The sequence below is a fragment of the Danio rerio genome, chromosome 15, assembly GCF_049306965.1.
Source record: "Danio rerio strain Tuebingen ecotype United States chromosome 15, GRCz12tu, whole genome shotgun sequence".
Lineage (NCBI taxonomy): Eukaryota > Metazoa > Chordata > Actinopteri > Cypriniformes > Danionidae > Danio > Danio rerio.
Genome location: NC_133190.1, coordinates 1,381,542 through 1,407,950, shown reverse-complemented (window position 1 = coordinate 1,407,950; position 26,409 = coordinate 1,381,542). Strand labels below are relative to the sequence as shown.

Sequence of the window (26,409 nt, the reverse complement as noted above, 5' to 3'; positions counted from 1 at the left end):
CCATTATCTCCAGGGCCGGAGTGGGACTCTTTTTCAGCCCTGGAGTTTCAAGCCTTAGACCGGCCCACCTCAGTTCACCACTGACTATATTAAAATAAGGTTATTTACAATTCAGTTTCTAATTACACTATCACGTCTTTTTTTGAGAAAACAGCTCTTTTAGAACTTCAAATGTTCAACAACCCTTACAGTATTATGTCTTAACAATAAATATGAAAAAAAAATTTGTTACTCAGACAAGGACCGAACCCAGGTTGGCCGCGTCATAATCTACCGTACTAACCACTGTACCACAACAGCAGTACGTTGAATGGTGACTTATCTAGTTATATCATCATTAACCTGCAGGCTGCATCCTACTCACGAGGCTACGAGAAAATAGCAGAGCTGCGGTAAAATACTGAATAAGAATGCTGTGGTCAAGTAAATAAATAAATTATTTTTAAAAAGTGTGACTGCTGAGAGCAACAGATTCTGCAGCTAGGGACACCGGCCCTCGCGGCCAAAAAACGGACCGGCCCACCGGGAATTCTCCCGGTCCTCCCGATTAGCCAATCCGGGCCTGATTATCTCTCATTCTCACGCAGTAGATGCTCTGTTTAACAGTTGTATGTCAACTGTTAACTGTTTGCTTGTGAAATGCTCAGTTTTTCCACTTAGACTTACTTTGCGTCTTGTAAATAGCGAATGCGCTCTTGGCGTGACGCAGCTGGCTCTTAAAGGGAATGGGAGATGAGGCTCTTATTGGTTTATTCTCAAAACACACCTATAACTCATTAAGAAAATAAACTCAACCCTTTTAGACCATGCGCCACGGCGCAAAGCGGATTTTCCCATCCTTAAATTAGCAAAAATGCGTTCTGACACGCCCTGAAAGCGTGTGCGCCCTGCGTTTTGCGCTCTGCACATGGACCATCAAAATAGAGCCCTGAGGGTTTACATGGCTTCCTGCTTGACAGCAGTTGCTGGAGGCTGTGTTTCAGTTGTTTGTAGGGAAGTATCCTCCTCATCCAGTGCTGCTTGATCTCTGTATTCTTGAATAACTCAATACTGTCTGTTTTACTGATGGGACGCTGCTTGGGGTGATTCACTGAAATGAATGTGAATCGATGAGCCCAGATTAGAGCAGCTGCTCAACAGAAGAAAGAATGCAGGACGTGCATCGGTTTTACATTTGTATATAGATCAGAAATAGACGAATAGCGGTTTAAAATGCCTATATGTTTCCATCAGAGCAACTCTTAAAGGGACACTCCTCATTTTTTGGGAAGTGTTGGAGTAAGACAGCTGAGTTTTACCATTTTTGGATCTATTCAGCCGATCTCCAGGTCTAGCAGGAGCACGGTTAGCTTAGCTTCCCTACTGAAAAAATCAGCTTAAACCAGCCTAGGCTGGTTGGCTGGTTTTAGCTGGTCAATCAGGCTGGTTTTAGAGGGGTTTTGGCCATTTCCAGGCTGGTTTACAGCCATTTCCAGCTTGCTTTTAGCTGGTCAGGCTGGGAGATGACTAGCTAAAACCAGCTTGACCAGCCTAGCCAGGCTGGGAGCCCAGCCAAAACCAGCTATGTCCAGCTTAAACCAGACTGGTCAAGCTGGTTTTAGCTGGATTTAGCTGGTCATTTTCCAGCTTGACCAGCTAAGACCAGGCTGGAAATAGCTGGAAACCAGCCTGGAAATGGCTGAAACCCCTCTAAAACCAGCCTGGTCATCCAGCTTAAACCAGCCAACCAGCTTAGGTTGGTTTAACTGGATTTTTCAGCAGGGTTAGCAGCATAAAGGTTAAACTGTGTACTAAGACTGACGCAAAATGAAAAGTTACTATAGTCTCATGTTATACTCTCATTCTAGCGTAATAACCATGCTGCCATACCATGACTTCAGCAGGCACAATATTATTACGCAGTGTGTAACTTCATGTTAGAAGTTACCTTGCTGGGGACTAATTTCAGACACTATTTAGTAGACTGTAACTACAGAAGAGTCAAGCTTTAAAAAGAAAAGTTAATGAAACTCTGACAAATTTAAACGAGATGCTAATGGTCTAATCTGATTCAATGATCTATGCTAAGCTAAGCTAAAAGTGCTCGAGCCAGATATAAAGATTAGCTGAATGGATTACAAATGGCTAAACTCAACAGTTTAACCCTGCGGGAGAGTGAAAATGAGTGTTTCTTTCAGTCTGAACTTCTCTAATGGAGATATAGAGACATTTTAAACTGTATACAGTGTCAGTTGTGTAGGCAGCAAGTCAGTGCAGCAGTGTTTGAGACACAGCCCACCTTTCTCTCCCTCAGACTTTCTCTTTCTCTCTTGTGGTCAAGACTTTGGAGTCTTGGCTGATGTGCTCCAGTGATAATAAAGAAACTCTTCTGCCGTACCAAGCAGTGATATTATAAAGTGCCTGAGAATCAGCTAACTTCTGTCAATCTAACCAACGTGACAACCTAGCAAGTTACAACAGCTAGGAAGTTACCTTGCTGGGGAGTATTTTCGGACACTATTTAGTAGACTGTAACAACAGAAGAGTCAAGCTTTAAATATGAAAACAATGAAACTCTGGGAATTTTTAACAAGATGCTAATGGTCTAATCTGATTCAATGATCTATGCTAAGCTAAGCTAAAAGTGCTTCAGCCAGCAGAGATGGTTTATGGATTAAATGGATTAAAAAATGGTAAAACCCAACTGTTTAACCGTGGAGGAAATTGATTGATTGAATTGAAATTGGATTATTTTTAAAAGATGGAGTGAAAATGAGTGTTGCTTTAAGTCAGAAGATCTCTAATGGACATTTTAAATGGATTGCAATGTCAGTTGTGTAGGTAGCAAGACAGCGCAGAAGTGTTTGAGACACAGCCCACCTTCCTCTCCCTCAGACTTTCTCTCTTGTAGTCAAGACTTTCGAGTCTCGGCTGATGTGCTCCAGTGATAATAAAGGAAATTTGGTGTTGAACCAAGGTGCAGTGATATTATGAAGGGCTTGAAAATCAGCTAACTTCTGTTAATATATCCAATGTGACAACAAGTTATGATAGCTAGGAGGTTACCTAGCTGGGGAGTACTTTCAGACACTATTTAGTAGACTGTAACTACAGACGAGTCAAGCTTTAAATAGGAAAATAATGAAACTCTGGCAATTTTGAACAAGATGCTAATGGTCTAATCCGATTCAATGATCTATGCTAAGCTAAGCTAAAAGTGATCCAGCCAGTTCAGAGATTGATTGAATGAATTAGAAATGGCTAAACCCAACAGTTTAACCCTATAATGGAGGGAAAATTAGTGTTTCTTTAAGTCAGAAGTTCTCTAATGGACATTTTAAATGGTTTGCCATGTCAGTTGTGTAGGCAGCAAGTGAGCGCAGCAGTGTTTGAGACACAGCCCACCTTTCTCTCCCTCAGACTTTCTCTTTCTCTCTTGTGGTCAAGACTTTGGAGTCTCGGCTGATGTGCTCCAGTGATAATAAAGAAACTCTTCTGCCGTACCAAGCAGTGATATTATAAAGTGCCTGAGAATCAGCTAACTTCTGTCAATCTAACCAACGTGACAACCTAGCAAGTTACAACAGCTAGGAAGTTACCTTGCTGGGGAGTATTTTCGGACAGTACTTAGTAGACTGTAACAACAGAAGAGTCAAGCTTTAAATATGAAAATAATGAAACTCTGGGAATTTTTAACAAGATGCTAATGGTCTAATCTGATTCAATGATCTATGCTAAGCTAAGCTAAAAGTGCTCCAGCCAGCAGAGATGGTTTATGGATTAAATGGATTAAAAAAGGGTAAAACTCAACTGTTTAACCGTGGAGGAAATTGATTGATTGAATTGAAATTGGATTATTTTTAAAAGATGGAGTGAAAATCATTGTTGCTTTAAGTCAGAAGTTCTCCAATGGACATTTTAAATGGATTGCAATGTCAGTTGTGTAGGTAGCAAGACAGCACAGAAGTGTTTGAGACACAGCCCACCTTTCTCTCCCTCAGACTTTCTCTCTTGTAGTCAAGACTTTCGAGTCTCGGCTGATGTGCTCCAGTGATAATAAAGGAAATTTGGTGTTGAACCAAGGTGCAGTGATATTATGAAGTGCTTGAAAATCAGCTAACTTCTGTCAATATAACCAATGTGACAACAAGGTATGATAGCTAAGAAGTTACCTAGCTGGGGAGTACTTTCAGACACTATTTAGTAGACTTTAACTACAGACGAGTCAAGCTTTAAATAGGAAAATAATGAAACTCTGGCAATTTTGAACAAGATGCTAATGGTCTAATCCGATTCAATGATCTATGCTAAGCTAAGCTAAAAGTGATCCAGCCAGTTCTGAGATTGATTGAATGAATTAGAAATGGCTAAACCCAACAGTTTAACTCTATAATGGAGGGAAAATGAGAGTTGCTTTAAGTCAGAAGTTTTTTAATGGACATTTTAAATGGTTTGCCATGTCAGTTGTGTAGGCAGCAAGTGAGCGCAGCAGTGTTTGAGACACAGCTCACCTTTCTCCCCCTCAAGACTTTGGAGTCTCGGCTGATGTGCTCCAGTGATAATAAAGAAACTCTTCTGCCGTATCAAGTGTAGTGATATTATAAAGTGCCTGAAAATCAGCTAACTTCTGTCAATCTAACCAGCGTGACAACCTAGCAAGTTACAACAGCTAGGAAGTTACCTTGCTGGGGAGTATTTTTGGACACTAATTAGTAGACTTTAACTACAGACGAGTCAAGCTTCAAATAGGAAAATAATGAAACTCTGGCAATTTTTAACAAGATGCTAATGGTCTAATCTGAATTAATGATCTATGCTAAGCTAAGCTAAAAGTGCTCCAGCCAGTTCTGAGATTGGTTGAATGAATTAGAAATGGTTAAACTCAACATTTTTAACCCTAGGGGAGCTATATTGGAGTGAAAATAAGTGTTCCTTAAAGTCAGAAGTTCTCCAATGGAGATATAGAGACATTTTAAATGGATTGCAATGTCAGTTGTGTAGGCAGCAGGTCAGTGCAGTAGTATTTAAGACACAGCCCACCTTTCTCTCCCTCAGACTTTCTCTTTCTCTCTTGTGGTCAAGACTTTGGAGTCCTGGCTGATGTGCTACAGTGATAATAAAGAAACTCTTCTGCTGTACCAAGTCACAGTGATATAACGAAGTACTTAAAAATCAGCTAACTTCTGTCAATTTAACCAACGTGACAACCTAGCAAATTACGACAGCTTGGAAATAATTTCGGACACTATTTAGTAGACTGTAACTACAGAAGAGTCAAGCTTTTAAAAAGAAAAATTAATGAAACTCTGATATTTTTAAACAAGATGCTAATGGTCTAATCCGATTCAATGATCTATGCTAAGCTAAGCTAAAAGTGCTCCAGCCAGACATAAAATTAGCTGAATAGATTAGAAATGGTAAAACTCAACAGTTTAACCCTGCGGGGAGCTGTAATGGAGTGAAAATGAGTGCTCCTTTCAGTCTGAAGTTCTCTAATGGAGATATAGAGACATTTTAAAGGGTTTGCCATGTCAGTTGTGTAGGCAGCAAGTGAGCGCAGCAGTGTTTGAAACACAGCCCACCTTTCTCTCCCTCAGACTTTCTCAAGACTTTGGAGTCTGTGCTGGTGTGCTCCAGTTCTGTGGCCTATAGCCTTCAGTGTCTCCCACCGCAGATACTCCACGTCACACTGTACTCGCTGACCTTACCAACAGACACAGACAAGAATAGCAGAATAGCCACTGCTGGCCTAGCAACGTCGCTTCATTTTTGCCTGATAACCCAGAATGAATGCGCATCGGTGGTTTATTTGCTTGTGACTCAGTAGATTTATCCGGGATACTATTTAAAGTCACGTGGGGCACACACTCCTGCTGTGACAGCGGCTATTTTAGTCGCAGTCTCTGCACTTCCAGACTCTCTCTGCATAGCTGTGCGTCTAAACACTGCTCCCAGAGCCCTTGAGCACTGCACATTATGCATGACACCCGAATCAAGTGCACTTAATTCAACTTTACTGATTGGTAGATACTCTAAAGCTCAAGTCAAGTCACTTTTATCTTTATAGTGCTTTAAATAATCTAGATTGTGTCAAAGTTGCTTTACGCGGATGAACTGGAAGAAGATTTAAGGTCAAATCAATATCTAGGAAGTCAAAACCATATTTTAAAGTCACAAACAATATTTCAAAGCCATAACCCTAAAGGGGGTGTTCATAAGACTGCCATGACACCTTTATAAACATGACATGACACTTCATGAATAGGAATGAGATTTTATTAATGAATGGCAGCATGGTGGCTCAGTGGTTAACCTCACATCAAGAAGGTCGCTGGTTTGAGTCCCGGCTGGGTCAGTTGACATTTCTGTGTGGAGTTTGCATGTTCTCCCTGTGTTGGTGTGGGTTTCCTCCGGGTGCTCCGGTTTCCCCCACAGTCTAAACACATGCGTTATAGGGGAATTGGGTAAGGTAAATTGGTCGTAGTGTTTAATACTGTGTCCACACCAGACGCGGAACGCGCGGATAAATCGCGATATTCGCGCGTACATAGCCGCGTGAACATTTGAGTTTACTCGCTTCATTCGCGCGTCAAACCCCGCTTCATTCGCGTGTCAAATTCACATCAGAACAGACGCGTAATCGCGTGATGGGCAGGGCTTCTGTCTGCCCGAAGACTCTAGCTTCATAGCTAAATGGCTAACATGGATTTTATGAAGAAAATAACAGTGTTAATGTGCTTTATGAAGACAAAAAAACAGCGTAGATAGGTTTAGGGTCGTGTCTGAGTCCACTACATCCTTTCAGAGGTGCATCCAGCTCTGTGAGCTCATAAACTCCTCCAGAAACTGAACCTGGATGACGGAGGCTTTCAGCGGTGCTTCTGACTGAGCCAAGCCCAGTTTGATGAACTGTTGTCGGTGAAGGCTGGAGGATTTCCCTCGGAACACTGACAACAGGTTCTACGTCACAATCACGCCCCCACAATAGCAAGCTTCTGATTGGTTAACGCGGCGCGAATGTCCGCTGAAGTTCAGGTTTTCGAAATCGAGAGATTCGCGCGAAACGCTCGTTAAGCGTGTCAAACATGCAAAATGCTCAATTCGCCCCGCGCCATTCGCGCAAAACACTCAATTCGCCCTGCGCCATTTGTGCAAAACGCTCAATTCGCCCTGCGCCATTTGCGCAAAACGCTCAATTCGCCCTGCGCCATTTGCGCAAAACGCTCAATTCGCCCTGCGCCATTTGCGCAAAACGCTCAATTCGCCCTGCGCCATTTGCGCAAAACGCTCAATTCGCCCCGCGCCATTTGCGTGTATCGCACTGCAGGATGTCTATTCGCGCGTTTGCATTGACTTAACATGTAAGTCACTCGCGCTTGACGCGCGTGCGCGTCTGGTGTGAACGCAGCATAAGACAACGCAGTGGCGCAGTAGGTAGTGCTGTCGCCTCAGATGTGGTCAGTAGGTCGCTAGTTTAAGTCCCGGCTGGATCAGTTGGCGTTTCTGTGTGGAGTTTGCATGTTCTCTCTGCGTTCACGTGGGTTTCCTCCGGGTGCTCCGGTTTCCCCTCACAGTCCAACGACATGTGCTACAGGTGAATTCAGTAGGCTAAATTGTCCATAGTGTACGAGTGTGAATGAGTGAGTATGGATGTTTCCCAGAGATGGGTTGCAGCTGGAAGGGCATCCGCTGCGTAGAAACATATGCTAGATAAGTTGGTGATTCATTTCGCTGTGGTGACCCCTGATTAATAAAGGGACTAAGCCAACAAGAAAACTGGACTCAACTCCTCTTAACTAATGCACATGGCGAGCTACTGGATAAACTGGTAACATCTGTAAAACTGTCCACATGGAGGTAAGTGATCAGCTGGTAAGCACCAGCACCCCCCCCAAAACCCCACCCCCCCGTAGTATTCATTTTAAAGACAAAATGCAGCCATACATACTGCTGGCCATATAATATGCATCTCCAGAATGTAACGTATAGGGCTGTGTTTTCAGAACGAGTTTGGTGTTTGTTGTATCATATTTAGCTTCATACATTTATTGATCCATTAGTATTCTGGTCCACCTATAATGCATCTTTTGAGATGGTCTGGCACAAACTCTTCACTTCTCTGGCTGATATCCTAGAAAATCAATAGGCAATGAAAAACCAAAATCACCTTCAGTCTTAGGAGTCCTCCAAGGCTCTGTTTGCCTGTGCTAAACTGCAGCGTATGCTAAACAATTCTACTTAATAATCAAATCAAGTTTAACTGGCTTCATCTCTCAGTGATTAATGGTCGTCTCCAATCGAGGCTCGTTCTGAAAACGTACCCTTATGTACATTGCTGGAGAGTGCCAAATAGCTTTGTTTTTTGCAGTTTTAGTTATTTCAAACCCACCAGAGGGCGCTGTTTACGCTTTTTCAGATCTCATACTTATCTCACAAGTGCCATTCGCACCTCCTGTTCTCAGATTGACCAGAGCCCGCCCCCCCCCCCTCCCCCACTTCCGTAAACCCATCCGATAGTGTTTTCAAAAGCAGTCCAGAAAAAGAAAAGCCCTCTCGGCCGCCTGATTTTCACCATGTTTTCAGATTTTACCACATTCTCACCCTGTTATTTACCTGTTTATTTTATTCTTTAGCTTTTGTTTTTGTCTTACTTGCTTACTGGAACCGTTACATACCAGACTCGAACCCTGTCCTTATGGTTAACTCTACTATGCACCGATGCACATGGCGAGCTACTAGACAAACTGGTAACATCGGTACAGCTGTCCACATGGAGGTAAGTGATCAGCTGGTAAGCGTGGAAATAAACGGCGTCACCCCCCCCCCACCCCCAGCATTCATTTTAAAGACAAAACGCACCCATACGTACTTCTGGCTACATAATTTGCATCTCCAGAATGTAACGTATAGGGCTGTGTTTTCAGAATGAGCTTGGTGTTTGTTGTATCATATTTAGCTTCATACATTTATTGAGCCTTTAGTATTCTGGTCCACCTATAATGCATCTTTTGAGAAGGTCTGGCACAAACTCTTCACTTCTCTGGCTGATATCCTAGAAAATCAATAGGCAATGAGAAGCTAAATACACCCTGAGTCTTCTGGAGTCCCCCAAGGCTCTGTTTTAGGACCGCAACTTTTTTATGTGCAGCAATTTAAATGCTCACTCTAGGGCCCAAAAAATCAGCGGCATGGAAAATATTGTGCATTGCAATGCAAACAACACACTCACACGCGTGTATATTTGCTCCAAAGACAGATGGAAAGTGTTCCCCTGCAGTCAGGACGGCCTCTAATGCTTTCAAAGTTAACCCTGAATACTTTTTTTTTGCCTTGTTTCATATCATATGTGTCTTGGCATTGTTGGCATCCAGCTAAAGCTCTCTCCTTCAGCTCATTTGATGAAACTGATGGTGAATCTGTCATTCACGCCTTCAGGTCTGGATTAATGTAACCGCGGCTCCCCTGCCCGCACATATCCCTCTCATCCTTCAGAAACCACACTGGCTGCCCGTAACTAATCACACACGCTTTAAAATTCCACTCACCACTTTTAAAGCCCTACATGGTTTTTGCACCAAAGTATTTGGCCGATTCGATTCACCCCGACGCCCCTGCTCGTCTTCTCAGGTCCTGTGGATCCAATTTATTCATGTTTCCAAGCCCGCATTGTCTGTCAGCGACAGCATCTCTGTGAAACGTCAGCTCGATCGGAATTCAAAGCCCAGCTGTAGAGATTTCTCTATTTGTTTTTGACGTCTCTCATGCTTGTTTGTTATGAAGTCTCCCGTGGCTTCAAGCCTGCATTGTGAAATAACCTTGAGTTAAAGACGCCGTACAAATAAAACTGACGGAATTATTTGAGAGGGCGGCACGGTGGTTCAGTGGTTAGCCTTACAGCAAGAACATCGCTGGTTTGAGTCATGGCTGGGTTAGTTGGCATTTCAGTGTGGAGCTTGCATGTTCTCCCCATGTTGGCGTGGGTTTCCTCTGGATGCTCCGGTTTCCCCCACAGTCAAAACACATGCGCTATAGGGGAATTAATGAACTGAATTGGTCGTAGTGTATGACTGTGTGTGTGTGAATGAGTGTGTATTAATGTTTGCAACTACTGGTTGAGGCTGGAAGGGCATCGGCTGCATAAAACTTATGCTAGAATAGTTGGTGGTTCATTCCATTGTGACCTCTGAAATAGAGACTAAGCCAAAAGCAATTAATCAATGAATTTATTTGAGAGACTGTGCTCTTTTCACAAGTTGTGATAATCAGGAACCAACACAGGCTCATTCTGAAAACGTAGTCCCGTGGACGTTTCTGAAGACCACGAATTATGTAGCCGGAGGTATGTATGGCTGCATTTAATTTTTTTTAGCAAACGGCGTTCCTTTTTGCGCTTACCAGCTGACCGCTTACCTCCGTGTGGAGTGCTTTCCCACCGTAATCAATTTGTCCAGTTAGCTCGTCGTGTACGTCGGCGGACTTGAGACGCAGAGAGAAGCTAACCACGATGACGTCGGGGTTCAAGTCCGAGGAAGAGCAATTCCAGAAATTAGGTGAGACAAAACAGAATCCAAAAAATAAAACCAACAAGCGAATAACATGATAAGAATGTGGTAAAATCTGAAAACGTGGTTAAAATCAGACAAGGGCTTTTCTTTTTCTGGACGGCTTTTGTAAATCGCCGGTTGGGTGTAGGGAATAAGCGGGCGAGCAGGTCAATCAATAAAGTTGGTTGGGTTTAGGGAAAGAGGAGGGTGGGTCAGCTGATTGGCTGGTCGCCCAGTCAGCCATTCAGTCAGTCAATCAGACAGACGGTCGGTCGACAGCGGCCTCTGCTGGGTTTACGCAAGAACAGCATGGGCGTGAACGGCACTCGCGAGAGAAATTTGAGATGCGAAAAGGCGCACACAGCGGCCTCTTGCGAATTCACGAAAACAAAAACTGCACAAATACATACCTCCCGGGACATATTTTGCGGTCTCCATAAACGCAACAAGTCTACGTTTTCAGAATAAGCTTGGGTTGTCAGGAACGGTAGCAGAGAACAATGCAGAACACTGTTTTCATGGCTGTTAAAGATGTTAAGATTTGGCATAAAGCTGGCACAGCAAGCGTTCATACGGCACTGGTATATATGTGGGCCAAACACGGCCTGGGATTGGCAGAGGTGGCACCGTCTTTAAGACTTGGGCCAGACATCAAATTTAGCATTTGGCCCAGATTCTTATGTGGTTCATGTAAGTTTGGCCTATCTTGACCCACTTTTAAAATACATTTAAATTACGTTTTGGTAAAGAAAAAAATTCAGGTCGAAAAAGCACACCTATAACACACCTAAAGCGGAATGCTCCATGGGTTTATGAAATTGATTGCAGTCATGACACACCAAGATACCAGGCCCAGTTTAGACCCAGTTATGGGTTATTAACCTGGCTCAGACTTCACCGAGATATGGTCCATGTTTGCCCCTTGTATGAAATCCAGAGTTGATCCAATCATGTACTGTAATTCTCTGCGGCGTGTGGGACAAGCAGAGCTTAATTTGTGAATCGTGAGGTCCCCGAAAAGGTCGGGGTAACTGACCTGGCATGTAACTTGAGGTGTCGCGCACGAAAGTGGAGAGCAGTGGTGGTGGGGGGGTTTGTTGTCGCGTACTAAAGAGAAGGGGGGGGGGGTTGGATGGCAGAGGGGATGTCGCGGACGAAAGTGAAGAGCGGAAGGGGGGTGGTTGGGGTAGTCGTTTAAGAAAGTAAACAGGGGAGGAATATGAGGAGGGGGATTGGTAAGATTTCAGAGGTGCTGGATCCGGCGTGTTCCTGCACAAATTAAGCCCTGGGACCAAGCAAAAGCTGATTGTGTGGGCCAGAGCTGGGCCAGAGAACTTGTGCTTTGTGGGATGTTATCTGAACAGATGGCATTGCATGATGCTTGTGGTTTTGCACTGGTCCATGAAAGCAGAAAGGCAGAGTCCCTCATGCGCTGCTCTCAGCCTCTGTGAATTGATGTTTCCATTGTTTGGAATGAATGTGCGCACATTGAGCGCCAACTGAAGGAAGCGCCCGGTCTTAGTGTTATGATGTGATGGCATGTAAGCACTGAGCAGGCAATCTGAACTTTTCACACCTGCACAGGCAATGCCTGACAACTGCGTTCGGCTCGACTGAAGAAGCCATCAGCATCAAATCACTACAAGCTTATTACTGACAGCAGGATGAGAAAGACAGAGATTGCAGAAGAAGAAGAAACAAGCGGTTCTTCCTCCGGCTTCTCCACCTCTGTGACATTTCAGAGACGAACTGACAGTAAGAGAAACTGAAGCTCTGTGCGTCTGAAGCGCTCACCGAATCTGACAAGACAAGCAAACGCTGACCCCGATGCTGCCGCAGAGAAAAAGCGTTCCCACTTATCTGACTGAATTCTAAGTAAGGAGTAATGAAGGAGACGCTCAAGAGTCCAGCATGTGTACAAGAAAACTCCATCATATAGTGTAAAAATAACTCATCTAAAAGAGGCTTTAAGACCAAGCATATCCTGGTGTGACTTTAGCTAATCAGTTTTGGCCAATGCAAACAATTCTCCATCATCGAGCTGTGCGAGACAACATCCGACATAATCCAAGTCACCTTCCACTACTGTACTGCTCTTTAATAGGTTCAAGAGTTCACACGTAGCTGATGATTGATAATAAAGCTTGTTTGGCGTGCTGTCCCGGGAGAGACCCCTGAGCTTATAAGATCCTCGAGCCCTGGGCTCCCTCCCGTTGCAAGGCGAGAGGGGAGTTTGAGCTCAGGTAGATCTCGATGACTCCCCCTCCTGCTTATTGGAGCTAAGTGTCAGATATGGATGCTGAGAAGGTGTACTCAGAGTTTGGCTAAGATATTTTGGATTAATTGTTTAGGGGGCTTGTTTTTGGACTGTGGGAGGAAACCGGACGACTCCCACGCGTTCACGGGGAGAACGAGCAAAACTCCGCACAGAAATGTCGTCTGGTTTGGAAGGGGATTAAACCAGGGGCATTCTTGCTGAGAGGCAACAGCGCTAATCACTGCCCACCGTTTGAAAGGAGGGTGAGTAGTGTTGGGGGGGGGTTCTTCAAGACGAAGATTTCGAGATGAGAAAAGTCCGCTATTTATGGTGAGTTAAGGATCGTCTGATAGGATAATTAGTCATTAGCTAAAGTTGGAACAGCTGTGAACAATCATAAGCACGTGATCCTCTTGATATGGGTTTGTAAGTGAACTTCACGAAAACATTTGACAAGAAACCCTTATTCTAAACCTCGAACTTTATTCTTGAAACAAATAATGACCAATAAAAAGGTGTAAAGCAAACTAAAGGGGGTGGGGGTGTAGTGATTGAAGGGAATGATTGTGAATTGAAGAGTTAGGGGGTCTGTGGGGATGGTTGGGGACGATCGCAAAGAGGAGAACGGGGAGCGGGAGTGGACGATGGTGCGTGGGTGGGACGATCGCAATCTGAAGAGCGGGAGGGTTTTTGAAGAGTGGAGGGGAGATGGGGGTTGGTTATCAGGGGTGGCAGTAGGGGGAATGGGGCGGGTGGTGTAGTGGTTGGTGTGGACAATCGCGAACTGCAGGGGGTGGGGGGCACTTTAATTTATTTTTGAGGGGCATTTTCTATCCAAGAGAAAAAAGGGCACAGGTTGAGCCCTACCTGTGCACGTGCCTGTCCAGGTGTGCACTCTCAGTACAGCAAGTTAAATTGTCACTTTAAACTGTGTATAAACCTCTCTCTCTCTCTCTCTCTCTGTGTATGCGTGAGTGTGTGTGTGTGTGAAGTGGAACAGTTCTTCTGAATCCACTGCTCATTTCCTCAGTCTCAGAGTCAGCAGGTGAATCTGGAGTCTGCCAGGATAATTTAGTCCAATCACAAAACTGGATCAGGTCTCAGGTGCAGTACATGTGCATCCTGCTGGCTTTACATCTGAGTAAGTGAGTGAACGGAACTAAAAACTGAGCATTAGGAGATAATGCTCTAATGCTGGCAGTTCAGTTCAGTTCATCTTTATTTCTGTTGCACTTCTACAGTGTAGATTGTGTCGCAGCAGCTGAACACAGAAGATCTGGTGAGCTGAAGCTGTGTCAGTCCAGTTTTCAGAGCTGAAGTTCAGTTCAGTTCAGTGTGGTTTAATATTCACTGCTGAAACACTGAAGAGCAGATCCCAAACCAAATCTCAAGTCCCAAACCAAACAAGCCAGTGGTGACAGTGGAGGAACAAACTTCACAAATTGACCAAAGTGAAGGGAAAAAACGCCGCTCACTTTAAGGTTAATTTTGCTGAATCACTGTGCTTATCACTGGGTGGGGAGCTGTTATGATACACTGAAAGCATTATGTAAATAATATATATATATTATGCCCTATCAGTCATTTAGGGCAGGGGTATTAGTAATTTAGGGCGGGACTATCAGTCATTTAGGATGGGACTGTCAGTCATTTAGGGTGGGGCTGTCAGTCATTTAGGGCGGGGCTATCAATCATTTAGGGTGGGACTGTCAGTCATTTAGGGTGGGGCTATCAGTCATTTAGGGCGGGGCTATCAATCATTTAGGGTGGGACTGTCAGTCATTTAGGGTGGGGCTATCAGTCATTTAGGGCGGGACTGTCAGTCATTTAGGGCGGGACTATCAATCATTTAGGGTGGGACTGTCAGTCATTTAGGGTGGGGCTCTCAGTCATTTAGGGCGGGGCTATCAATCATTTAGGATGGGACTGTCAGTCATTTAGGGCGGGGCTATCAATCATTTAGGGTGGGACGGTCAGTCATTTAGGGTGGGGCTATCAGTCATTTAGGGTGGGGCTATTAGTCATTTAGGGTGGGGCTATCAGTCATTTAGGGCGGGGCTATCAATCATTTAGGGTGGGACTGTCAGTCATTTAGGGCGGGGCTATCAATCATTTAGGGTGGGACTGTGAGTCATTTAGGGTGGGGCTATCAGTCATTTAGGGCGGGGCTATCAGTCATTTAGGGCGGGGCTTTCAGTCATTTGGGGTGGAGCTATGAGTTATTTAGGGCAGGCCTGTCAGTATTTTAGGGCGGGGCTATCAGTCATTTAGGGTGGCTCCATTAAGCTCTCTTTTAGCCAAAGACGTCTGCGGTTGGCATTAAAGCAGTTTGGTGTACGGTAAAAGTTACGTTTTCGAATTTGGCATCTTACCACACAACATGACTTGTTTACTATTGAACCCAGTCTCTTAATCAATATAACTAATCTCGAATACAAAAACAAACTCTGTACCGCATCGGACGTCATTCCCTCACTGTAAATCCTAGCGCTCCTGGTTTTTTCTGCCACCTCCCTGCGCACGCATCCTGAATGTCTACAAACACGGTCATTTGCCTATAAGGATATTGGGTAAACTAATATAGCCGCAGTGTATGAGTGTGTGTGTGTGTGTGTGTGAATGAGCGTGTATGGGTGTTTGCCAGTACTGGGTTGCAGCTGGAAGGGCATTAACTGTGTAAAACATATGCTGGAATAGTTCATTCCGCTGTGGGGGCCCACTGATTAATAAAGGGACTAAGTCTAAAAGAAAACAAATGAATGAATGAATGAATGAATAATCTTACTAATAATCTGGAATAACACAGGAACTCACAGTAACTAATGAACTGTATTGTAAAGCGTCGCTACATTTCCTTTGGGAAATGTAAGGAAATCCTGTGATGTCAGATTTGCTGAAAGCACTAAACGAGAGAGGAAGAGGAGGAGGAGGAGGAGCATCAGCTAGTGTTTCAGTGAAGCTGCGGTAACCTGGCAACCCTGCATTAGAAACAGACGAGTCATCACAGCGCAGGGTTTCTGTGGAAACAGGTAAATGTGAAGGTGTGATCAACACTGATGTCCATCACATATCTGACAATAGACCCAGTGTGTTTGTGAATGAACATGCTATTGACCTTATTCCTCACACATGAGCGGCTGCAGCCATTGGAATCTTTGTGGCTCTCATCCACTTCTGTTGATATTTAGATGTTAGAATCAGCTCGTTCTGCTGCTTGATGTTGTACACTGATATTTCCTTAATATATTAATCTACTTTTAATGTGTAGTCATGAACACACTTGTTTGTAGAGCGAGTAGTCTGACCATTTTCTGACGTTTATTACTCCTTTTCCTTTCTTCCACAGGAAACTAAATCGTAAGTTGTAAAACCATCACAAAAAAAATGAGCGCAGTTCCGCCTCGCAGAATAAAGTGGATGAACCCCACACAGATCATCAGCCGCTGACCCTACTGATGATGGACATTACACTGCAATATAACTACATGTAATGCTTTGAGATTCCTCTGAAACCCAAATGTACTGGTCATATTTTTATATGTAAATAATAGAGCTAGGGCAGGGCTATCAGTCATCTACAGCGGTGCTATCAGTCTTTTAGGAGAGAGCTGTCAATATTTAAGCGTGGGCATATCAGTTCTTTAGGGCGGGACTATCAGTCATTTACGGCAGACCTATCAGTAATTTAGGATGGGACTATCAGTCTTTTACCGCAGGGCTATCAGTCCTTTCGGGTGGGGCTATCAGTCATTTGGGGCGGGACTATCAGTCATTTAGGGCGGACCTATCAGTCATTTAGGATGGGACTATCAGTCTTTTAGGGCGGGGCTATCAGACCTTTCGGGTGGGGCTATTAGTCAATTAGTGTGGGGCTATCAATTATTTATGATTGGACTATCAGGCATTTAAGGCAGGGCTGTCAGTATTTAAGGGCGGCACTATCAGTCATTTAGGGCGGGACAATCAGTCATTAACGGCGGACCTATCAGTAATTTAGGATGGGACTATCAGTCTTTTAGCGCGGGGCTATCAGTCCTTTCGGGTGGGGCTATCAGTCCTTTCGGGTGGGGCTATTAGTCAATTAGTGTGGGGCTATCAATTATTTATGAATGGACTATCAGTCATTTAAGGCAGGGCTGTCAGTATTTTAGGGCGGCACTATCAGTCATTTAGGGTGGAGGTATTAGTCCTTTAGGGCAGTCAGTGATTTAGGGTGGGACAATCAGTCATTTAGGACGTAGCTATCAGTCATTTGGGGTGGGGTTATCAGTAATTTAGGGTGGAGCAATCAGTCATTTAGGGTGGGGCTATCAGTCATTTAGGGTGGGGCTATCAGTCATTTAGGGTGGGGCTATCAGTCATTTGGGATGGAGCTATCATTAATTTAGGGTGGAGCTATCAGTCATTTAAGGCAGGGTTATCACTAATTTAGGGCGGGACTGTCCGTCATTTAGGATAGAGCTATCAGTCATTTAGGGTGGAGCTATCAGTTATTCAGGGTGGGGCTATCAGTCATTCACGATTGGATTATCAGTTATTTATTGCGGGACTAGAAGTCATTTAGGGCAGGCCTGTCAGTATTTTAGGGCGGGGCTATCAGTCATTTAGGGTGGGGGTATTAATCCTTTAGGGCAGGGCTATCAGTTATTCAGGGTAGGGTTATGAGTATTTTAGGGTGGAGCTATCAGTTCTTTAGGGCGGGGCTATCAGTCATTGAGGGCAGAGCTATCAGTCATTTAGGGAGGGGCTATCAGTCATTAAGGACAGGATTATCAGTCATTTAGGACAGGGCAGTCATTTAGGGCAGGGTTATGAGTCATTCTGGGCGGAGCTATTAGTCATTTATGTCAGGACTATTAGTCAAAGATTTATGGGCAATCAGTCATTAAGGGCAGGGCTATCAGTCATTTAGGGTGGGACTATCAGTTATTTAGGGTGGGACTATCAGTCCTTTAGGGTGGGACTATCAGTCATTTAGGGTCAGGCTATCAGTATTTTAGGGCGGGACTCATTTAGGGCGGAACTATCAGTCATTTAGGGCGGGGCTATCATTCATTTAGGGCGGGACTATCAGTCATTTAGGACGTAGCTATCAGTCATTTGGGGTGGGGTTATCAGTCATTTAGACAATAATCCTCCACAACCGAGTACAAACTGGCATTCAAATCTCATTTTGTTAGAAACGCCCACCTTCCAGCAGTCCAATCGGTTCTCAAAGGATAAACTCATGCGCAGCCTTCATTTTCTTTTCTCATTTCAGATATTGTTTCAACAGGACGGCCATCACAACTGGAGAAAACACCAACAGTCTTATTAGTGTTTTCTGTTTATTTGCAGTTGTGAATTGCATTATGGGGTGTTGATCTCAACATCAAAACTGCTCGTTTGCGGCTATTTTTCACTGTAGTGTAGTGGGGAAAGCGTTCATTGTAGTTGGGAAAGTGCATTGGCCGCATCTCAAGTGTCAGCAAGCATAATAGCTGAAATCCACTGATGTCTGCACAGGCAAGAGATTGACAAAGTCTTCCACAAGTTCCTGGAAATGACCAATAAAACTGTGATTAACATGTAAACATTTGGCCAGTGGAGAACTGCTTCCTGCTGTATTTTCCCTGTTTCCATCAATGGGTTGATTTTTGGATCTTTGACTTGACTCGCACCTCCACCTCTTGGATCAATTCGTGACAGTTCAGAAATGAAAGCGAGCACAGTTAAAAGGTTAAAGCGCAGTCATGTCTGAGAATAAAGCCTCAGCTACAGTCAAGCGCTTCAGCAGTAGATCCAGTGCTGAGGGTTTTGAAGACAGCAGGAACAGGTCTAATGTTTATTTCACCTTTATTGACACTATTGAAAATGTCAAGTGTCTGTTCATCTCTCTGATGACGTGACATTTCAGTCCGCATATGACTGATTAATGCAGAGTCCTGGAGGAAAATCAATATATAACTCAGATGCACAACACTGTCAAAGCGTCTCCTATGCAAATAATAAGTATTTTTGGTAAGACTTTTATTTAAGGGGATGTAGTTATACAGTTGAGGTCAGAATTATTTGCTCCTGTTTTTTTTTTTTTCTCAAATATTTCCCAAATGATGTTGAGCAGATTCAGGAGTTTTTCACAGTATTTCCTCTAATATTTTTTCTTCTGGAGAAAGTTTTATTTGTTTTATTTCGGCTAGAATAAAGGCAGTTTTTCATTGTTTTAAAGTTTTTTTAAGGTCAATATTATTAGCCCCCTTCAGCAATATTAGTTTTGGATTGTCTCCAGAACAAACCAAAAATTTAGGGCGGGACTATCAGTCATTTAGGGCGGGGCTATGAGTCATTTAGGGCGTGACTATCAGTCATTTAGGGCGAGACTATCAGTCATTTCAGGGTTGGGCTATCAGTCTTTTAGAACGGGGTCATTTAGGGTGTGACTAGCAGTAATTTAGGGTGGGACAATCAATCATTTAGGGCGGGACTATCAGTAATTTAGGGTTGGGCTTTCAGTCATTTAGGGCGGGACTATCAGTCATTTAGGGTGGGGCTATCAGTCATTTAAGGCAGGCTATCAGTAATTTAGGGTGGAGCTATCAATTATTTAGGGTGGGGCTATCAGTAATTTAGGGTGGGGCTATCAGTGATTTAGAGTGGGACAATCAGTAATTTAGGACGGGACTATCAGTAATTTAGGGTGGAGCTATCAGTAATTTAGGGTGGGGCTATCAGTAATTTAGGGCAGGACTATCAGTCATTTAGGGTGGGACTATCAGTCATTTAGGGTGGGGCTATCAGTAATTTAGGGCAGGACTATCAGTCATTTAGGGTGGGACTATCAGTCATTTAGGGTGGGACTATCAGCCATTTAGGGTGGGGCTATCAGTAATTTAGGGTGGGGCTATAAGTCTTTCAGGGTGGGACTATCAGTCATTTAAGGCGGGGCTATCAGTCATTTAGGGCAGGACTATCAGTCATTTAGGGCGGGGCTATCAGTCATTTAGGACGAGACTATCAGTCATTAAGGGTGGGGTTATTAGTCATTTAAGGCAGGACTTTCAGTCATTTAGGGCGGGGCTTTCAGTCATTTAGGACGAGACTATCAGTCATTTAGGGCGGGGCTATCAGTCATTTAGGACGAGACTATCAGTCATTTAGGGCGGGGCTATCAGTCATTTAGGGTGGGGTTATGAGTCATTTAAGGCAGGACTTTCAGTCATTTAGGGTGGGGCTATCAGTCCTTTAGGGTGGGGCTATTAGTAAATTAGGGCAGGGCTATCTGTCATTTAGGGCAGGACTATCAGTAATTTAGGGTGGGACTACCAGTCATTTATGGTTGGACTATCAGTAATTTAGGGTGGGGCTATCAGTAATTTAGGGTGGGGTGATCAGTCAATCATAATTACAAGGTAAATTAATGTATTTACACAATAAGTACATTCTTACAAGTGATTAACTTCAGTGTAAGTTCATATTAGTAAAGGCCACTAGAAATAAAGTTGGACCAACATTTAATATATATCCACATGAGAGTGCAAGTGCTGCTCAATGCCCAGTGCAGTCTGGTTGTCTGTCTGTGAAGGGTTAGTGTGAGTCAGGGAGTCTCGCAGGCTGAGTGTTCTGCTGGTGTTATTAATAGCAGGAGGGTCTGAGGGCTGTGTGTGACACTCATCTGTCGCTACATGAGCTCCTGCATACTTCAGTCTGAATCTGACCCCTAAAGCACAGAGACCATCAATGACACACACACACACACACACACACACACACACACACACACACACACACACACAATTATATATACATAATGTGGTATGTAGGATCGTGTCTGGACAGCCACTGCTCTGGAGTAACACACAATGCCAGGCAGGAAAGCAGGAACTTGCTCTGCGAATATAAATAGGGCTGAATTTGTCCCGCACTACGACTTTGAACCCGAGACGGGATCTGATGTGGATATTGTCGGGATTGTTTGATCCGGGGAGTGTGTCTTGTGTCTTCAGAGAACTCCCGCTGACCCCGTGAGACAGATGGAGTAGTGCGCACTACTGAGATCACTCACTCTGGAGATCAAATGTGCTGCAGTTGTCAGGCAAGAAAACCCCAGAGAGAACGAGAGAAAGATGACGTGCCCTGGGAGACGGAGGGATGGGATGAATACAAGAAGAAGGATGAGAGATGTGTGTCCCCCTTGGGCTGCCTCTAGTTCCTGGTAAGAGCTGAGTCAATATTGCACATGTGTGCCACTTCAGTTGCCTACCTGTAATCTAACACACTGTAATGGATTACAGAGTACTGAAAAATTATACTCAAGTAAAAGTTCATTACATTCCCAAAAATGTAGCACAAGTAAAGTAAGAGTATCTGTTGTACATATTACTCAATGCATGAGTCAATAGTAGTTTTTAATAGTACTCAAGAGTAGTGAGTATCCTGGTGTGAAAGGTTTAAGCTTTTACAAGCAGTTTAAGCATGTGTGTGTGAAAACGTAACATTCTTTAGTGTATTTCAAGAGTTCACACTTAGCTGATGATTGATTATAAGCAAGTTTGGCATGCTGTCCCGGGAGAGAGCCCTGAGCTCGAAGGTTCTTGAGCCCTGGGCTCCCTCCCGTTTGGAGGTAGAGAGGGGAGCCTCGAGCTCAGGTAGATCTCGACAACTCCCCTTTTTATAATAGCTAAAGATTAAGATTGAAGGCTATTAAAAGATATGCTGCATTATTAGATTACCTGTATTGAAATTTAGATTTAACGATTAACTTGTTGTACATGTTTTTGGAATGTGGGAGGAAACCGGAGAACCCGGGGAAAACCCACGCAAGCACGGGAAGAACATGCAAACTACACACAGAAACGACCACCGGCCTGTTAAGGAACTAGAACCGGTGACGTTCTTGCTGTGAGGCGACAGTGCTAGTCACTGAGCCACCGTGCTGGCCTATGGAGGGAAAGGTGAAAAGGTAGGGGTGGAAGGGGGGATTCTTCAAATCGAAGATGACTGTAGTGAGAAAACCCTGGCTCTTTATAGTGGTTAGGAATGGCCTGACTGGTGGATCAGGCATGCTAATGCAGAACCAGCCGTGTTCAATCATAATCACGTGCTCCTCTCGAAATTAGTTTATGAATAAACTTCACTTATTCAACCCAGGCTCATTCTGATTACGTACCACTATATACATTTCTGGAGAGCGCCAAATACATCCCAGTAGCTACGTCTCTTTGCAGATTTTGTTTCTGTGAATCCACCAGAGGCCGCTGTGTACACTTTTTTAGATTTTCTCGTACATGGGTTTAAATTTTTTCTCGTACATGCCTTTCACGCTAGCTGTTGTCACGTAAATCCACCAGAGGCCACTGTCAACTGACTGACTGACCGATAGACTGCCCCACCCTCCTACTTCTCTAAACCCAAACGATAGTGTTTTCGAAAGCACCGATTGACCAATGCCCACCACTTTCCTAAACCCAACCGATAGTGTTTTAAAAGCACTGACTGACCAGCGCCCACCACTTTCCTAAACCCAACCAATAGTGTTTTCAAAAGCACCGATTGACCAGCGCCCACTACTTTCCTAAACCCAACCGATAGTGTTTTCAAAAGTACCGATTGACCAGCGCCCACCGCTTTCCTAAACCCAACCAATAGTGTTTTCAAAAGCACCGATTGACCAGCGCCCACCACTTTCCTAAACCCAACCGATAGTGTTTTCAAAAGCACTGATTGACCAGCGCCCACCACTTTCCTAAACCCAACCAATAGTGTTTTCAAAAGTACCGATTGACCAACGCCCACCGCTTTCCTAAACCCAACCAATAGTGTTTTCAAAAGCACCGATTGACCAGCGCCCACCACTTTCCTAAACCCAACCGATAGTGTTTTCAAAAGCACCGATTGACCAGCGCCCACCACTTTCCTAAACCCAACCGATAGTGTTTTCAAAAGCACCGATTGACCAGCGCCCACTACTTTCCTAAACCCAACCAATAGTGTTTTCAAAAGTACCGATTGACCAACGCCCACCGCTTTCCTAAACCCAACCAATAGTGTTTTCAAAAGCACCGATGGACCAGCGCCCACCACTTTCCTAAACCCAACCGATAGTGTTTTCAAAAGCACCGATTGACCAGCGCCCACCGCTTTCCTAAACCCAACCGATAGTGTTTTTAAAAGCACCGATTGACCAGCGCCCACCGCTTTCCTAAACCCAACCAATAGTGTTTTCAAAAGCACCGATGGACCAGCGCCCACCACTTTCCTAAACCCAACCGATAGTGTTTTCAAAAGTACCGATTGACCAGCGCCCACCGCTTTCCTAAACCCAACCGATAGTGTTTTTAAAAGCACCGATTGACCAGCGCCCACCGCTTTCCTAAACCCAACCCATAGTGTTTTCAAAAGCAATCCAGAAAAAGACAAGCTTCCTGATTTTTACCATATTTTCAGATTTTTCCACATTCTCACCCTGTTATTTACTTGTTTATTTAATTTTTTGGCTTTCATTTTTGTCTTGCCTGCTTTCTGAAACCATTCTTCACCTGACTTGAAACCCGTCATTGTGGTCAATTCCTCTGCTACATCTCAAGTCTGCTATTGTACGTTGCAAGTTATCGGACAAACTAGTAACAATGGGAAAGCCGTTTGGTGATTCAGTCATCATATAGTAAACAGCCGTCATTTTCTCATCACTGATATGCATCTAAACAGTCTTTGGGACATTGAGTGTTACAATTTTGTGTCTTGAGGTTGTTCTGTATGATGCGATTTTTTCTGTGTGAGATGTGATTGGATAGAGATGGAGAGGTCAGTGATTCGGGCAACAACAAGCTGACCTTTAGTGCATACATTTCCTAATAAATATTCTACTATAAATTAAAAGCATTAACGTATGCTATATATTTTTGTTTTCACAAGCTTTGGATACGTAAAGTAAATTTGACTTTTAAATAATTGGTCACCTATTGCTTTTGTCATGAGCCACGGATGTGTTCAGAATGGCAAAAAGTGCACTATGAAGGGAGCGCAATTGTCAATACGAAGATCGCTAAAACTGAACTGTACACGTAAGAGAGATGACTTTAATGCTTTATTTTAAATAATTCCAAAATTAAATGCTGGAACAATATAAAAGAATAGTGCATAGGGGGGATAACTGGGAATGGAACACAGCCATGAAGTCTATTTCTAACTACAGCTCCAGAGGTGTAGTTGCAAACGTACAAGTTTGCGATGCAGTTTGCGAATGTTCGTTGGAATGTCAGATTTGAGAAATATCAAATCAACAAACTATGCTTGTAACGACACAACTTGCGACCTTTGTTGGCTAACCATGGTTTTCGGAAACGCACCCCAGATCGGCTGAAGTGTATAATGCGCCCTCTGGTGGATTTGCATGAGAAGAGGACGCGTGAGAGGAATTTGTGATCATCAAAATGCATAAACAGCGGCCTCTGGTGGATTTGCTGGACTTACGTGAGAACAGCAGGCATGAATGGCACACGAGAGAGAATTTTGAGATCTGAAAAATTGTACACAGTGCGCTCTGGTGGATTCACGAGAACAAAAACTGCAAAACAAACTTCAATCAATCAGGGCTCGCAATCCAGTGGGAATTGGCTGACGGCTTTATATTTAAATGTTGTTGTTTTTTTAATGTAACTGTTAGCTACTATTTTTTATCTACTGTAGGTTAGGGATAGAATATAGCAATTATAATAGTTGAATAAAATTTGGAAATCACCAAGCGACCCCCATCATTTAAGAACCCACCCTCACTTTGGGAACCACTGCGCTAAATCAGTCAGTGTCACTGAATGACTGTGGAGAGCGTGTCAATCTGCCAATCAGGGCCGGTTCTTCTGTTGCGCCTCATAACCTTGAAGCTCTACCCAGCGATTTCTGTGGCGTCCTCCCTCAGGCCGAGATGTGAATGCATAATAAAAAGCCCACCATTATCTCTGAGAGCAGACGTCATGCTGAGGGAGCAGAGCATGCTGGGAAAAAAAGAGGAGCTTTGAGACTCCATCTGTTCTCCGTGAAAGAGCTCACCCCAACGACTGGCGTACAGTAATAATACAGACTGACATACTGCGCTGTGTATCACAGGCTGAACAGACTATGCAGAACAGAGCTGTATGATACAGCAGTGTTTCCCAACCCTGTTCCTGCAGGCACACCGACAGCACACATTTTCAACCTCTCTCTAATCAAACACACCTGAATAAACTCATCAGGACATTAGACTAGACTCCAAAACCTGATGGGTCAGATGAGGGAGACATCTAAAATATGTACTGTTGGTGTGCCTTCAGGAACAGGGTTGGGAAACACTGCGATACACAACAAGCAGTGCGCTCACATTTACCTGTAATGTAGGTGATCTGAGAACGCAAGTGAAGATTTGATTGAATAACCATGCATCCTTCAGCTTAGTCCTTTTATTAATCAGGGGTCGCCACAGTGGAACGAATCGCCAACTTATCCAGCATATGTTCTATATCCATCCAGCTGCAACCCAGTACTGGGAAACACCCATACACACTCAGCCATACACACACACTCATGCACTACAGCCAATTTAGTTAATTAATTCCGCTATAGCGCATGGGTTTGGACTGTGGGGGAAACCGGAGGACCCAGAGGACCCAGCTAGGGCTCAAACCAGCGACTTTGTTGCTGTGAGGCCACAGTGCTAACCACTGAGCCATCCTTCAGGCAAAATGTTGCAGTTTTGCTAAAATAGGTGCATTTCTGATGTTCAAAAATCCATATATTAACTCTTTTGTATCGGCCGTGTACAGTGGCAGTCTCTGTAAATCTCCTGTCGGAAATTGCTGCAATTTCAGCCCCCCCCCCCCCAGACAACAATTTTGGACCCCCCTTGTTGTGGCGCGGTGCAGATCTACAGACTCCCTGCAAACCTGCAAGTCCATCAGCTCCTTTAGTTAGACTCATCTTCTGGCAGCGCTTTCAATCAAAATCTCATTTCCATGGGATCCCACACAGCGTGTCCCCATCTGCTACGCCACAGCCAGCTGGATACACTATCAAACACATGTGCCTAAGGTGGATAAATCCAGCCCAGCTGATGTGTGTTTCTGTCAGTCTCTGGCTGTGTCTCAATACAACCTACTGCTGAACAACCGTGCTCCTTCATATCTGATTGCCAGAGGTGTTGCCATTTGCCACCATGGACTACATATCCCACCATGTCCTGCAGTCACACACCTGTTTCGGTTCACCTTCTGATTACACACAGCTAATGACTATCAAGACTGATCACACACACACTGGCTGAATCCGAAATCGCCTACCACTCAGTAGGTGCTGCATTTGAATTTAAATGTACTACTCTGCCTTTAGAAAAGTGCATTCTACACACAGAACGGCATGAATATCAGTAGTTTGAGTGGAATTTGGACGTACTAAATTTGCCATTTTGTCATCATCACGTCACTGCCTCAGTTGCGTCGCTTCACTCCGATTCCTGAATTCTCTTACGGTGCATCATGGGATAGCGTAGTATCTATTTGATGCGCACTTCATGATCTCGCCAGAAGTAGTAGATCATCCGGGTACTTCTCGCATACTGTTTTTCGAATTCTATGAATTCAGATATACTACTCCACTCGCATCTTGTTTACTATGCGATTT

At 44.0% G+C, this 26,409-nt stretch overlaps 1 protein-coding gene and 1 long non-coding RNA gene across 2 annotated transcripts in view; both read left to right on the top strand.

Annotated features, from left to right (window-relative positions):
• Positions 1–26,409, top strand: part of kpna4 (karyopherin alpha 4 (importin alpha 3)) — a 408,827-nt gene that overhangs the window by 253,855 nt on the left and 128,563 nt on the right. The gene's annotated exons all lie outside the window — the stretch shown is intronic.
• The window catches only part of LOC141377994 (uncharacterized), a 66,982-nt gene continuing 61,072 nt past the window's right edge, over positions 20,500–26,409 (top strand). The window contains exon 1 of the long non-coding RNA XR_012391232.1: positions 20,500–20,971. This is a non-coding gene — a long non-coding RNA (uncharacterized lncRNA). The remainder of the gene's footprint in view (positions 20,972–26,409) is intronic.